The sequence below is a fragment of the Hyperolius riggenbachi genome, chromosome 4 (assembly GCF_040937935.1).
Source record: "Hyperolius riggenbachi isolate aHypRig1 chromosome 4, aHypRig1.pri, whole genome shotgun sequence".
In the NCBI taxonomy this organism is placed as follows: domain Eukaryota; kingdom Metazoa; phylum Chordata; class Amphibia; order Anura; family Hyperoliidae; genus Hyperolius; species Hyperolius riggenbachi.
Genome location: NC_090649.1, coordinates 303,083,820 through 303,100,419, shown reverse-complemented (window position 1 = coordinate 303,100,419; position 16,600 = coordinate 303,083,820). Strand labels below are relative to the sequence as shown.

The window sequence follows — 16,600 nt, the reverse complement described above, 5'->3', positions numbered from 1 at the left end:
CACACAGAGAGAATCTGATTATTGGTGATCTGCAGTATCACCAAGAATGCAGATATACACCTGATTATGGATGATCTGCAGAATCACCAATAATACAGATATATCACTAACCTCTGGACACCTATATAGTGTGAGTGTTTGGTGCAACAGTAATAACTTTGAGTGAGGACCACCCGAGGAGCAGGTGGTCCTTGGCAGTATGAGAAATACCTCCCTTTGGAAGTGCAGAGATCTTGCAGCAGCCTGAGACATCCAAGGGGGCGGAGTCCCAGGCTGAGTAGCAAGAAGACCCGGTGGCTAGTGACCCCTGGAAGATTGGCGTCACAAGCAGGTCTGGAGAATAACACAAATGATAATACAGTTCCCTAGTCTTGGATGCGAGGTTCGTGGCCTCAGCACCCTGGAACTAGTCTGGAGTATAACACAAATGATAATACAGTTCCCTAGTCTTGGATGCGAGGTCCGTGGTCTCAGCACCCTGGAACTAGTCTGGAGTATAACACAAATGATAATACAGTTCCCTAGTCTTGGATGCGAGGTCCGTGGTCTCAGCACCCTGGAACTAGTCTGGAGTAAAATACAATGATAAACAAAAGTAATCTGGCTCAGTGTGAATTCCCAGGTCCTCCTGGTTCAAGCACACTGTAGGATCTGACTATGGTCTGAATGCTTCCACGTAAGTGTACGCAATGGCAGACAACCAGCAACTGGCAAGCAAGCTGTAAATATAGTTGCAGGACTCTGCCGCCCCGCCCGAGCACTCAGCCAATCAGGAGTCCAGCAGGAATCAGCTGATCGTCCTGATCAGCTGATCCATCTGCAGCTGGTATAAAGGTCCTGACTTCTGGCGGGCGCGCGCGTAGCTCTCCATCTAGGTGCACTAACAGAGACAGCCATCCCAGACACACACTGCTGCGTGCAAACCGATGCGCTGGACGCGGAGCCAGCCGCCTTGCTGTCAGTACACGCGGCGGCTTTTCTGCGTTTTCTCACACACTTCCTACATAAGATTCTGCGAGGAATCCTGCATTCCCTCTAAGTCCTTCAAAATCTATCCAAATACCAAACCTTGGTTTTCTAATCAGCTACGACAGCTGCGGAAGCGCAAAGAAGCTGCCCACAAGTCTGGCTCCCTAGAGGACTTCAGGACAGCCAAGAACTCCCTCAGCAAGGAACTGAGAGCCGCAAAACGGGAGTATGCGGAGAGGTTGAGACAGAACCTCAGCTCAAATGACCCACGGGCTGTCTGGAAAGGGCTCAAGTTGGCCACAAACTACAAGCCTCCCCCTCAACATGCCACACCAAGCATTGAGCTAGCCGAGGAACTCAGTAACTTCTATTGCCGGTTCGAGGACCCAACAGAACTGCAGGGGCAACCTACACACTCGGCCCTCCCCTCTGTAAGCCTGAGCTCTCCCACCCCAGCAGTAAGCAAGGCGGTGGTCTTGCGCCACCTGTCCACGCTGAATGCCAGGAAAGCCTCAGGCCCTGATGGTGTGTCCCCAGCCTGCCTGAAAACCTGCTCACGGCAGCTGGCCCCCATCCTTACTCCCATATACTCCAAGTCCCTAAATGAAGGCAAGGTCCCTACATGCTTTAAAAAAGTCCACCATTATCCCTGTTCCCAAAAAGCAAGGTGTCACGGACATTAATAATTTCAGACCAGTGGCCCTCACATCCGTTGTCATGAAGATCTTTGAGAAAGTGATCCTATCCTTCCTTAAGGACTCCACACTACACCAACTGGACCCGTTTCAATTTGCGTACAGAGCGAATAGATCCACTGACGACGTGATCAACATCTGCCTGGAGTACATCACAGACCATCTGGACAGACCGGACTCATATGCCAGAATGCTCCTCCTGGACTTCAGCTCGGCCTTCAATACCATCAGCCCCTAGATACTGCATAACAATCTTGTGGACCTTGATGTCCACCCCACCCTTCGCTGCTGGATCATGGACTTCCTAACAGGCAGGTCCCAAATTGTGAAGCTGGGCAACATCTCGTCCAGGCCAAGAACTACCAACACTGGAGCCCCTCAAGGTTGTGTCCTGTCTCCTTTCCTGTTCTCGCTCTATACTAACAACTGTATATCCATTAAGGTAATCAAATTCGCTGACGATACCACCATTGTTGGCCTCATTAACAAGAACGACGAGCAGGCTTACCGGCAGGAGGTGGACAGGATCTGCCACTGGTGCCGGGAGAACAAGCTGGTTCTCAACACTACCAAAACTGTTGAGATGCTCATTGACTTCAGAAGGCAGAGCACCAGTCCCGGTCCGATCTACATACATGCATCCGAAGTTGAAAGAGTATCAGTGTTCGCCTCCTGGGCACAACAATCTCAGACGACCTGAACTGGAAGGCGAACACTATCTTAACCCAAAAGAAGGCCCAGCAGAGGCTGTTCTTCCTGAGTCAATTAAAGAAGTTCGGCATGGCCCAAGAACTTCTAAAGTCCTTCTACTCTGCCACTATCGAGTCGGTCCTCTGCTCCTCCATCCTCGTCTGGTATACTGGTGCCTCTGCCAGTGACAAATACAAACTACAGAGGGTCATCAGAACAGCGGAGAAAATAATTGGGAAGCCCCTCCCTCCACTGGAGCTCATTCGCAACTCTAGGTTGGGGTCCAAAGCAAAGAAGATTGCCAACGATCCATCACATCCAGGTCATCGTTTCTTTATACGCCTACCATCGGGCCGGAGGTTTCGTGCTATCCACACCAAAACAAAGAGACACAAAGACACTTTCTTCCCCACAGCAGTGAGACTCTTAAACTCCAACTAAGCCCCCCCCCCAAGGATGCACCTTTCTAGTTGCTAAGCCCGTGTTACTGAGAGTGTTATTTTTAATTTTATTTAAAAGTCTGTCCTTTTGTCCTTCATTGTTAATTATCTTTTTGCACTGTTATTGTTACCATGGAAATATCTTCTTACTGTCCGTGTGTCACCGAAATTCAATGTTATTGCCAATTTTGTGCCCGTTTTGTTGCTAAAACCAATTCCGGGCATGACCGAAATAAAAGGATTCTGATTCTAATTGTTACCTTTCCTTTATTTATACTTATTGTGGTACTGCATTACAGTGAAATGCCTCTCAAGCTCTCATAACTGGCTGTTGCTGCCTGGCAACAGCTTGCTGAGCACACAGATTAACTGCTCGTGGATCATATAAAATAAAAAATTTTTTTTATTAAACCCACATCACAAACAAAAAATAAAAATGAATAGATGAATTGCAAAGCAGTCATAGTGCTTGGTGACGATAACCACAGCAAACCTCCAGACCTGTGCAGGCTGAGCAGAGAGGCCTGCAAACACCGTGGCAGAGTTCCAAACAGCGTGCAAAGAATGAAGTGCATGTATACTTGCAAATTGTCCTCCATACAAATAGTCCCAATTACTGCATGTGCAAAGGCTTAAATCCAGGGGGAGAATCCATAGGAACAGGCCATGGGAGGTGTGTATTGCGTTTGTGTAGTGGATAGCACTCTCGCCTTGCAGTGCTGGGTCCCCAGTACGAATCTCAGCCAGGGCACTATCTACACAGTTTGTATGTTCTCCCCATGTCTGTGTGGGTTTCCTCCCAGCACTCCAATTTCCTCCCACGTGCCAAAAACATACAGATATGTTAAGGTGGGTACAGACATCAGATAAAAGTCTTTGGAAAATGAAAGACCACAGACCAATCTTACCCCTTTCATGTAGATAGAATGTGAGCCATACCTGCACAGTCTATTCTATTGAGCTGAACTCCACATCAGATAAAAACCTTTGCAAGATTCTGATCAGTATCTGCAGAAGATCAGTTCCTGCAAAGATCCGTTCATGCACATTGCATCCATTGTCTATGATATCTGCAGATCTCATACACACCTTGTTCAAAGAGAATCTGTACTCTAATATTCTTACACTAAAAAGCATACCATTCTATTCCTTATTTTCTTCTGTGCCCCTCTGTCACAAGCAGCCCTGCACATTCCAACATTCAAGCCTTAGCCAGACAGACAAGACAGAGGAAAGGAGATAAGATTTATTACAGAGACAGTGCAATTAGGAAAGGCTGCAGTAAGTCAGAGCACATTAGAACAGGCATAGGAACTTATAGGATAGAAGAACTAAGGCTGAAAAATTTGTTACAGAGTCTCTTTAACAGACATTCATCTGCAGATCTGAAGATCCATCCTGGCGGATCTGATCTGCAGATGAACGTCTGTTAACCTCCCTGGCGGTCAATTAAAACCGCCAGGCGCAGCAGTTTTTTTTTATATATTTATTTTTTAAATCATGTAGCTAGCCTAGCGCTAGCTACATGACAGCCACTGAGCAGCTGCATCCCCCCACCCCCTCCGATCGCCTAAGGCGATCATGCCCGTCAGGAAATCCCGTTCTGAACGGGATTTCCATTAGGGCTCTCCCCTTCGCCATTGCGACGGGCGCGATGATGTCATGGACGTTGTGACATCAGAGGGAGTCCCGATCCACCCCTCAGCACTGCCTGGCACTGATTGGCCAGGCTGCGCAGGGGTCTCGGGGGGGGGGGGGGGGGGGGACACGGACACCCTCTAATGAGGCGATCGGTGAGTTCACGCAGCTAGCAAAGTGCTAGCTGCGTGCAACAACAACAAAAAAAAATACGAAAATCGGCCCAGGAGGGCCTGAGAAATAGTCCTGCGTGGCATAGCCCGAGCTTACCGCCAGAAACGTTAAACAAGGTGTGTATGAGATCTGCAGATATGATAGACTATGAATGCAATTTGCAGAAACTGATTTTTATGCAGGAACTGAGCTTTTGCAGATACTGATCTGTTGCACGTGTACAGCATCTTTGTGTACAACATCTTGCAAAGATATTTATCTGATGGGGAGTTCAGCTCAATAGAATAGATTGTGCAGGTATGGCTCACATACTACATGGAAGGGGGGTAAGATTGGTCTGTGGTCTTTCATTTTCCAAGGACTTTTATCTGATGTGTGTACCCACCTTTAATTGGCTTCCCCCAAAATTGGCCCTAGAGTATAATGAACATATGACTGTGGTAGTGAGCTCCTTTGAGGGACTCCGCACACTTTTCCACAGACAGTTGAACTGTGTGCTCAGCAAGCAGTTACCAGGCAGCAGTGAGCAGTTGTGAGAGTTTGAGAGGTATTTCACTGCCTATCAACTGCCCGTGGAAAAGAAGCCTAATTGAGCTCCGTGAAGCTGGCACCCCTACAATCAGCACAAATAAAAATGCCATCACGTTTGGCTAGTGCTACATTTGTGCCCAAAAATTAAGATTTGTACTGCTTTCCATTTGAAGATAGAAGCACTTATTTTCTCCAAAACTGTAACATGACCCAGCCCCCGTACAACAACCTACGGGCATGAAATGGGTATGGGTGTGTAGTGCTCATTTGTGATGCAAAATCTTTCTATCTTTTATAGTTTCTAAAAAATAAACTTTTTTTTATAAAGGTCAAAAGGTCACTAAGTCTTTGCGATGTAGGGGGCTGAGTGAATGTTTGACCTTTATGAAAACTTGAATATCTCAAAAACTATAAAAGAAAGCAAGATGATTTTTGCAGCACAAATGAGCACATGCAAAGCACTACCCACCCATACCAGTTTCATGTCTGTAGGTTGTTGTACAGGGATGGGTGATGGTATGGTTTTGGAAAACACAAGTGCTATTATCTTCAAAATGAAAGCTGCACAAATCTTAATTTTTGCAGCACAAATGTAGCGCAGGGTATTAAAAGATAATAATACTGCACTTTAATTGGTCCAATAAACAAGTAAATGAATGGATAAAGTGAAATAAAATAATTGAATGAAATTGAGCACAATAAAATCACGTAGTAAATCTCTCTAGCTTGCACACACAAGATTATATATCAGATGAAACATATACATAAATAAGTATATAGTAGTTTGTATGCGTGAATATCCTTCGTAAGATAGTGTAAATGTGTCACTAGAGTTTTAAAACTGTTCAGCACTTTCTCGTACACACGTCTGACCAAAGTCAGCTGAGGCAACCGGTAATGACCGACTCAGCCGATAATCAAGCGTGTGTACAGCAGCCCCCGACCGCCGCAAGTGATCTGTCCTGCAGATCATCTAGACAGAGCGTCATCCCTCCACCCCCTGCGCCTAACAACAGAACGCCTCAGCAAAATAGCTGACACACATCTGTACAATGTCTCCCAAGGGGATCAGGTCCCGACGGGTGACATAAGGCAAAGGTATGCACACACCTTTAGTTAGAGCCAATGCCCTATTGTTTTCAAAGGGCATCTTATGCTGGGAATACACAATGAGATTGTTTTTTATTCAGCAGATTTACTTTCTGATCAATTTCCCAAACGTTTTTCCAATTGATTTTCTGATCGATTTCCGTTCACTTCTATAAGAAAATCGATCAGAAAAACTATCAAAATCAGATTGCACCTGTTTGAAATGATCTATTGAGCCATCTATCTGCCTAAAAACTCATGGTGTATCCCCAGCATAAAATAGGAGTATGGAGACTGACATCTGTAATCCCTTTTGCATTATTCTAGTTGCCAGACTGGCAGAGTCATCTTTTAATCTGGAAATATACAGTACAGCTGTGATTGTACGATCGTGTCCAGTCTTACCATATTAAGATTTTCTCACAATGGTCCTGTAGTGTGTTGGATAGGTAGGCTGACATATCTATCAACTTTTACAAGATGCCAATTACCTGGTTATCCTGTGCTTTTTTGGCTTCCATAGTGTCTGATCCGCCCACCTGGAAAGAGTATACAATGTGTGGTCAAACTTTAGTCACAGCATCTGATCTGCATCTTTGTTCTGGGTCAGTGGCTTACCTTCTCTTGAGTCCCCTGATGCTGCTAGTTGTCCTTGGGGCTCTTCCCATTCCCTGTGACCAGTCATCTTATGTCCCCAATGCATGTGCTGCTTGGAGAAGTGTCCACTAAAGTAGTCAAAAGAGAGATCAAGGACAACAAGCAGCATCTGGACACTCAGGAGGTAATGTTGCCCACCCTGGGCTTCGTTTAATCTGTTTCCCCGATTCAGGGGTACTTTAAACTGAACCTGTTAGGGCTTGTTCACACCTAGGGCGTTTTGCTATTTTCTCAGCGCTGGCGATTTTCAAAATTGACCTAAAAGCTCTTGTGCAATAATTCCTTATGGGACTGCTCATAGCTGCATGTTTCGTCAGGTTTCCGCTGGCGAAAGCACTACCTGCACCATTTTTGGGGCGATTTTGCTATAATCAAAGGCATAGGAAAAGCGTAAAACGCTCCCAAAATCGCTTTAAGTGGCGATTGCATTCATGTTTTTTATTTCCACGACTGTTTAAATGTGCAGTGTTTAGGTAAGGGGCTCATTAAATCTGGCCAAAAACTAGCTAAAAAAAAAAAAAATTGTACATCGCCCCCAAAAAAGCTCTTACAAAACCCTTGCCCAAAAACGCAGTGTGCAGGTGAGCGTCGAGAGGAGCTTAACAATAAATAAATAAATAAATCACACAAACAAAATAAATCGGAAAACGCTGGCATCAGTGATTCTGATTTTAGATGTGAACAAAACCTTACATATTTAACTAAACAGAGGGAAGTGCAGGAACACGGGAACAATGGGCAGCACAGAGGAACTGTTTGGCTGGTTTCACAGTGGGACGTTAAAGTCCCACGTTACAGCAGCCAGTAACGCAGCCTAACTAATAGCACTGTAAAATCAATGTGCTGTTCACAGTGCACACGTTGCGTTAGGCCATAACACTGCACGTTAAATGAAAGTGCAGCATGCTGTACGTTATACCCCTATAGAGCTGCGTTAGATTGTTCACACATGCTCAGTGACTAGCCACATGGTTAATTAATATTCACTGCACTGTGGTGACTCGTGCTGGGACTCGTAGTGTTGTCCGGATCATGAACAAATCGTTCATTTGATCTGGATCTTTTTTGTAAGTCTAATCATCCGGATCATCACAATGAAAGATTTGGTTCACAGTGGATGTCTGTCTGGAACAAACAGGAACATACAGAATGTACAGTGCAGGAAAATTCCTGTCCTGCTAATCATTTCACCCAGTCTGCTTCCCTAGTAAAATGATTCAAATGATTCGGTTCAAAGATCCAGATCTTTTCAATGATCTGATTCGAATGATCCGAATCCTTAAAAAGATCCGGACTCCCATTACTATCCTGGAGCGGCTGCTTTGAGAGCCGCATAAAGCGGCTCAATCTGACGTCCAACTTCAACACCACCACGCGTTGCGTTAGGGGCACGTTATGCGACCTAACATCCCCTAAAACGCAACGTCTTGGTGTGAAAGTAGCCTCAAACCTTTGTAGTACCGAGAGACTTACCCCCTTCTTAGGCAAGTTTTAAACCTGAAGTGAATTTTCTCACTTCAGGTTTGCTTAAAGAGAACCAGAGACGTTCAAGAGAAAAATTTTATACATACCTGGGGCTTCCTCCAGCCCCATAAGCCTGGATCGCTCCCACGCCGACGTCTTCTGCTTCCTCTGTCCGCCGGTACCGGGTCCCGTACTCCCGGCCAGTCGAGGCAAGCGCAGTGCGTCACTGCCGGCGGACGCGGCCAATTTTCCGCTTCACAGGGGCTCCCTCCATAGCCTTACGCATGCGCCTCCATACTGCGCAGGCGCATGCATACGGATATGGAGAGAGCCCCCTGTGATGCGGAAAATTGGTCACGTCTGCCGGAAGTGACGGGACCCGGTACCGGCGACAGAGGAAGCAGAGGACGGCGGCGTGGGAGTGATCCAGGCTTTTGGGGCTGGAGGAAGCCCCAGGTATGTATAGTAGCCTTTCCTATTTTTTTTTTTCTCCGTCTCTGGTTCCCTTTAAAGGGTACATGTACAGATATGAGACATCATGAGATAACCGTGTGCATGTACATCTTAAGCCTACATAGAACTAGGCTATGCTCCTTTTTCTCTCACCGTAAGTGTGAAGAATCCTGGACTGTGATTGGCACATTCTCTTTAGTTAGACGGCAGCATCACTCTTAAGGCCCATACACACGTCGGATTTTAGCGAACAACCCGTCGTTTGAACGTTCCGTCGTTCGGACGTTTTCGCGTCAAATCCGACGTGTGTACAGACTATCGTTCGGGTGATAAGACTGGTTACCAACGATCCGCCAGGCGGATCGCTGGTAACCAGTCTTATCACCCGAACGATAGTCTGTACACACGTCGGATTTGACGCGAAAACGTCCGAACGACGGAACGTTCAAACGACAGGTCATTCGCTAAAATCCGACGTGTGTATGGGCCTTTACTTATAACTGATTACAGCAATAAAACTCTTGCGTGCCATAAAAATACTTCTGAGAGCAGGGAATAGATAAAAACGATCAATAGATCTAGATATGAGCGGTAGAACATTAAAAACAGTCATCATTCACCTTAGATGAAAAATAAATAAAGCAAATGTACGTTTTTAGCTTTTAAACACAAAATAAGACTGCGAGACTCTAAGAAAGGAGTATAGATGAAATAGTTCATCTAACAGCTTATTTTCAGGTTTGTTTTAGGCTGTTTTACACTTACTTTTTGCTTAGGCCCCTTTTACACTTAATCATTTGGTACGCGTTAGTGTGCGTTAGTACGCGTTTTTCCATAGCAGTGCATTGGGAAGAAGATTTTAGTTAAAACGCGTTAAGTGTGAAAGGTGCCATAGGAAAACATGGGACATACTTTGAAAATCAGTTTTCTTTCCGTTTTAACTGAGAGCAACTGATTAAGTGTTAAAGGACCCTTAGTGATGCGGTGTGATGCTCCAGCTGCATCGCAACACAAAAATGTCCATTATATGACCCTGCAGCAGAGTGCACTGACGGGTCATATGCATAGCGCTGCCCCCCATTCAGTGACATACTCACTGCTGCGCAGGAAGTACGTCACAGAAATTCCCAATGGTTCGCAAATGCGCGCCGCAACACATCGTGTTGGTGCGTCCCCAATAGACTTGCATTACCCCAAACTCCATGCATTAACCAATTTTAGACCGACGCAGTACACATCTACGTCGGGCGGGTGGCGCTGCGGTTCTGACTGGACGTAAGCTCTACGTCCCAATCACCGCGCGTCCCCGCCCGTTCCCGCTGCTCTCTACCCGCCGCAATTTGCTCGCCCTGCTGCCTCTATGACGGCAGAGCACTGTGAGCCGGGCAGGAGCCATTTTCATTGGCTCATGGCCCTGTCATTACTATAGGCCAATCCCATTGGCTTACATGGAGTGACAGGGTCAGGAGCCAATGAAAGCGGCTCCTGACCGGCACACAGCGCTCTGCCGTCATAGAGACGGCAGAGAGAGCAGCCTGCGGCAGGGACAGAGCGGCGTGACCGGCGGATTTTTGCGGCGATTCGTCGGTATGCGGAGTTTTAGTGTACCAGCAGCCTCTGGTCCTCAAGGGGGCAGAGGCTGCTGGTACCGAAGTGGTTAAGCACAGTGCTAGTGGTAATGCGCTGCAGCCCTTGCATTGGATCAGATACTTTCATGGTCTTTGCAGCCCCTTGCAGTAAAATAGGTTAACACACCTCAGGCTTCACTTGCAAGTGTAAAAGGGGCCTGACAAGGCAAAAGAGAAGGCAGCCTTCATTTGCCTCTAATTTCAAATTTCCTAAGGATAATCATGAGACAATCCAGTGTGTGTAAAGCGGCCGCACAGTTTTGCTGATGATCCAGCATGCTGGCTCTTTAGTGATTCCAAAGCCGGAGCACCAGCTGAATGCATTGTTCTTCCCTCACCCCTGCCTGTGGAAATCCATCTGGCACTGCTCATTTTCCCACTGCCACCCTCCATAGCAACAGGCACATCACTGGCCTCAGCACTGCAACCCAAAGGATCGTGTACCGTTACCTGCTGGGCGACAGAAATCCCCAGTGTGTACGGGGCTTAGCTCCATGCGTCTCCCAGTCCTCAGACTGGTGCAACATATTGCCAATTCAGCCAAGTCTCACCTAGCCTCTAAATGGAAAGATGCCCAGATGGATAATGGTCCAGTAATTAAGTACACCACATTATGATGCATGAGCAGATGATTGCAACTGTAGAGGATCGTATGGTTCCGTTCAGAAAAACGTAGTCCCCCTGGGTCACTTATGCTGATATCACAGGTCTTCCATATCTATTACACGTCTGATCTTGTCCTATGTCATGTCTTGATTTATATCCATTGTTAGGTAATTGCTGCTACTTACTGGCATTGCTGCAATTATGGCGCCCAGCTTTGGCGCTCAGCTCGCCGAAATAACCTACTTCGCTCCACTATGTTTGGATTTTCTAGATTATTATATGGTGCTGTACTGTTAAGTTACACGAATGCTTTGCTTTTCCTTGATTTGTTTTGCTCTACCCCCTGCCAGGGGTAATGTTGCTTGATTGGCATATAATTAACTTATTATTCCTAATCTATGGTTGCATACACATGTTACACAGTATACTGTTACAACGAACAACACTGCTGTTTTCTATAGAACAATACACAATCACCTATTACAAAGCCTGAAACAATCACATGATATACATTTAACTAGAAACACCCTGCTAAAGTTTACAGCCTAAGGGCTGGAACCCATAAAAAGCGCTTTTCAGAGCATTTAGGGAGCGCTTGAAAACGCTAGCGATTTCCAAAAACGCTCAGCTAATGTTAACTTCCACTGGAGCGTTTGCGATTCCCAAAATCGCAAGCGCAGGACATGCAGCATTTTGTTAGCCTTAGTATGTAAAGTATATAATCACTGGTGTAATCGCTCATCAAAACTTGCACGGAGCGATTTTGCTAGCGTTTTAAAGTTAATGTACACTCTAACAAAATTAAAAATAAATGAAAGGACCAATCAAACTTTAAAATGCTAATCGCTAAACAACCGCTCACAAATTGTTTACACTTTCTAAAATCGCTCCCTAAAACACTCATGAAATCGCTTATAAACTTCTCATACAAACCGCTTGCGATTGCGATTAGCGATAGCGTTTTGTAGTGGGTTTCAGGCCTCAATGCCTGTTTCCACTAGACACGAGTCACTGTGTTTTTCCACATGCAGAATCAGATGAGGAGACACGGCTTACTGAAAAATATTGCATGAGGGGGAGAATCAGATGGCATGCAGCCAAAATATGCATCACGCATCTGAATCCCTATAACCATGCTAGAGGGATTCGGATGCATTCTTGCATCACTACAAGTACCGGCGTGCATCTTGCAAGACGCACACCAGCACAGTGGAGACGGGCAATAAAACAGGGAGACTGGTCAGTCTGACAAACTTCCTGCACTGAATACACATCACAGTTTTACCACTTGAGCACGTACAATACAAACATTTTCTCATACTTACGTTCTCCTCAAAAGGCGTTTTCTCACAAGGTCTGTCTGCATAAGAATAAAATAATGTAACGTAAATAAAATAATGCAGCAACTATCTTTCTTTAACGCCACACAGTAGACTTTTATAACATCTGACATGAAAATTTTACAGACCTCCAAATACCTACCCACCCGCTGTAAGCACATGCACTGTATACAAATCCACACCCTGTAGGCACCTGCACTGTATACATATCTACATCCTGAAGACATATGCGCTGAATACTAGCCCACCCGCTGTAAGCACATGCACTGTATACAAATCCACACCCTGTAGGCACCTGGACTGTATACATATCTACATCCTGTAGGCACCTGCGCTGAATACTTACCCACCTGTTGTAAGCACATGCACTGTATACTTATCCACCCACTTTAAGCACCTGCACTAAATACATGCCCGACCCACTGTAAGTACCTATGCTAAATACTTACCCACTTGCTGTAAGCACCTGCTTTGAATACTTATGGTATCCATACATCTAGCGATTTTGGTGGCCAATCGACCAAGACACCAGAAATAGGCACACCCAGAGTAGGTAGCCAAAGGGACCATCCAGAATAAGTAGACAGATGTGACACCCCCCCCCCCCATGCACAATAGCGATATACTTTCTTCAGGTGTCCCTGCTTCTATAATTAGAGCGCCCTCTCTCGGCACATAACCAGACAGCGGGTCACATGACAAGACAGCCCTTTAAGCTACACTGGAGGTCTGCTTTAATGCATATTTGCAGAATAGTCCTGTTTTTTTTTTTTTTAATGACAGTTGGAGACCATGATATTTTTTTTTTGCAGGTATGCTGGGGTGACCCAGAGTTTTTTCAGCTTGCTGATGATATTAGCACTCTGAAATGGTAACCAGCCACAATGTTTGTCTTATCACTTCTGTACAAATAAAACATCACTGTGTCCTGCATGAGTTTGATAAAAAAAAAAAAAAAAACACAGGCAAGTGAAATGTATACCGTAATTCAGCGAAAAAACTCCTCATATCCTCACATAATGCGGGCCCCCTGCCATCACCAGGCAAGTGGCTTTGTTGACTTGCCTTTAACCACCCTGGCATTCTATAAGGCCCGGTTCACATTAGCGGTCGCGGCCGGAATCGCCGTGCCGGAGCCGGACCGCATGCAGAACGGACGGAACGGACGCACGGCATAGCAATGAAAGTCTATGCGCCGTTCACATGCGTCCGTTTCGTCCGGACCGGAGCCGGACCGGATCCAGACTCCGGCATAAGATCCAACATGCGCTATTTTTTGGTCCGGCTCCTCCGGCAGACGTATCCGGAGCGGAGCCGGACTGTTGCATCCGGCCAATACAAACCAATGAGAACCGGAGAGCGCACAACACACTGGCTATAAAAAACGGACGTTCTACCCCACTTCCTATGCTTTTTCTAGTGGCCATTTTGGATGGGGACCACATGGGCCCAGCGTTCACAGAGTGGAGCAGCAGGGATTTCATGCTGGAGCTCTTTGACAGCAACATGTCTGATGATATGTCTGATAACGAGGAGGTGAGGCCTTCTCCCCACATAGTAGTAGGTGAACAACAGGAAGGAGAGAATTCCCAGAAAATGACTGGATTGATGGTCCCAACTGCAGTCTCTGTATCCACGGATGGTCTCCACACGTCCACCTGTCGCCAACAATGACCCCAGAGCTTCTGCTGACCTCCCAGACCCCAGGTGTCACCACTGTCACAAGGACCCTCGTGGCTGACCGCACTTAGCCTTTTAAACGGTGCCAGCGCACAGATCGTGCGAACTCTGGTCGCAGTCAATGCGCAGGAACCGTTAAGAATTAGCCGCAGACAACTCCGAAGGGAGCCTGTGAGACACGGGTAATTACAACGTCACCTACTGGTTCAGAGTAAACTGCCACCACCGCGGTTACTATGGGACCGTGGGGCCCACTAACTGACTGACTAATCCTGCGAATAAAACGGTTAAACACACGATATTCTGTCTAGCCAACAACAAACAAACAGTAGCGTATCTTCAGAGACCCGGGATCATTTCTGTGTGTGCTGATAAGCAGGGTAGCGAAACAGTGAATGACTTGGGGAAAGTCGTTTATTCACGCAATATAAATAATTAATATATACAGACAATTATGAAAATCAACAATTATTAAAACAGTAATAGCCAGTATGAAAAATAAAAGAAGGGAGAAAAATACTTATGGTTTGTGGAAATATGTCCTTTTGTGGGAAAATCGTCAAGTTCAAGCAAAAACGGTTTCAAGTTCTTAGAGTTCTTTGTTGCAGAGTAAAGTTCAGCAAGATTTAGAATCCAAACAAAATGGAGGATGTCCTTTGTTTTAGCTCTGGCAATATGGCCACCACTGGTTCCTCATAGTGGCCGTGTGTCCTGAAGATGGTAAAGGGAGGAACTTCTTCCCAGGCAGCTCATTCACTTTTAATGGAGCTGAGCTCAGAGGCGGGCTTCCAGAGTCGGCCCCCCAGGCCGGACTATGGTAATCACATCTGGGCAGGGGCTTTAGCAAACTCATAATCCTGACAGGTTCCCTAGGCAGACCTGCGCGGCCGGCACACAGATAATAATTACATATTCTCGATCCCCAGAACCTACCGATTAATATGATATCAAACTTGGGCATGTTTGCATGCCCGGTTAAAAAACGGTGGAATTCCCAGCGTTCTGGTTAGGCTAGGGGCCCAAATTTAATATCAAAACACTCACAAGATCCGGACCAGCAGAATGATATAACTTCCACATTTCTCCGATGTATGGTACTTCTAAAACATGCATAAAGATCATAACTCTATGTTTCCCTATCCTGGCTGAATGGTTCCGCTAAGTCTGCCCCCTGCTGGGATTAGCTTCCTTGGCTCTGAAAAGACTCCTGGTTTGTTAACCCCCTTGGCGGTATGAAAAATACCGCCAGGGGGAAGCGCAACAGTTTTTTTTAATTTTTTTTTTTTTTTTATCATGTAGCGAGCCGAGGGCTCGCTACATGATAGCCGCTGCTCAGCGGCTATCATGTAGCGAGCCGAGGGCTCGCTACATGATAGCCGCTGCTCAGCGGCATCCCCCCAGCCCCGCCGATCGCCTCCGGCGATAGGCGATCAGGAAATCCCGTTCAAAGAACGGGATTTCCTGGAGGGCTTTCCCCGTCGCCATGGCGACGGGGCGGGATGACGTCACCGACGTCAGCGACGTCGGGACGTCATTGGGAGACCCGATCCACCCCTCGGCGCTGCCTGGCACTGATTGGCCAGGCAGCGCTCGGGGTCTGGGGGGGGGGGCCGCGCGCCGCACCGGATAGCGGCGATCGGGCGCGCGGCGGCGGCGATCGGGGTGCTGGCGCAGCTAGCAAAGTGCTAGCTGCGTCCAGCAAAAAAAAATTAAGTAAATCGGCCCAGCAGGGCCTGAGCGGCACCCTCCGGCGGCTTACCCCGTGTCACACACGGGGTTACCGCTAAGGAGGTTAATTAACATCTCCATGAGATCAGCTAAGTGTCACCTGGTTCCCAGAGCCAAAAGGGAAATTGTGCCTTCCACAGGGAATATGTCCAAGCTAATTAACACCTTCCCCCCAGGCTGTCATTTCAGCTAAGACAGATTTCCCAGCTGTTCCTAAGCAGAGGGATACTGCACATCAGATCTTGGTTTTATTGATCTGAGGCGCAATCGATGCAGGAATCGAGTGCGACCGTTCTTTTCTTCACGGGCGGTTCCAGGACGCGCCTGCGTCCCCGCAATCGTCCGTGACACCAGGTATTTACAGGTTGTTATCTCTTTAAGAAACCGGATCCGGACCGCAACCGTGTTCATACCGCACGGAAAACGGACCGGATCCTGACCTGATCCGGATAGGAAACGTACGGATTAGGTCCGGTCCGGATCCGGTGCGGTCCGGACATCCGTTCCGGTTTTTACAAAACTGCAAGTGTGAACGGGGCCTTAGAAGGGCCAGGGCGGCGGCCTAGCACATTTTTTTTTTTTAAATCATGTAGCTAGCCTAGCGTCATCCCCCCACCCCTTCCGATCGCCTCCGGCGATCAGAGCAAACAGGAAATGCCGTTCAGAACGAGATTTCCTGTTTGACTTCCTAAGATCGGGATGACGTCATCCACGTCATGGCGTTGGAGGGAGTCCCGATCCACCCCTTAGCGCTGCCTGGCGCTGATAGGCCAGGCTGTGCACGGGGTCTCGGGGGGGGGGGGGCCTGTTACGCGGCG

General features: G+C 47.0%; 1 long non-coding RNA gene across 1 annotated transcript in view; it reads right to left on the bottom strand.

Moving 5' to 3' along the window:
- The window catches only part of LOC137503901 (uncharacterized), a 61,840-nt gene that overhangs the window by 35,100 nt on the left and 10,140 nt on the right, over positions 1 to 16,600 (bottom strand). The window contains exons 2-3 of the long non-coding RNA XR_011019372.1: positions 12,360 to 12,394; positions 6,718 to 6,765 (exon numbers count right to left, since the gene is read on the bottom strand). This is a non-coding gene — a long non-coding RNA (uncharacterized lncRNA). The remainder of the gene's footprint in view (positions 1 to 6,717; positions 6,766 to 12,359; positions 12,395 to 16,600) is intronic.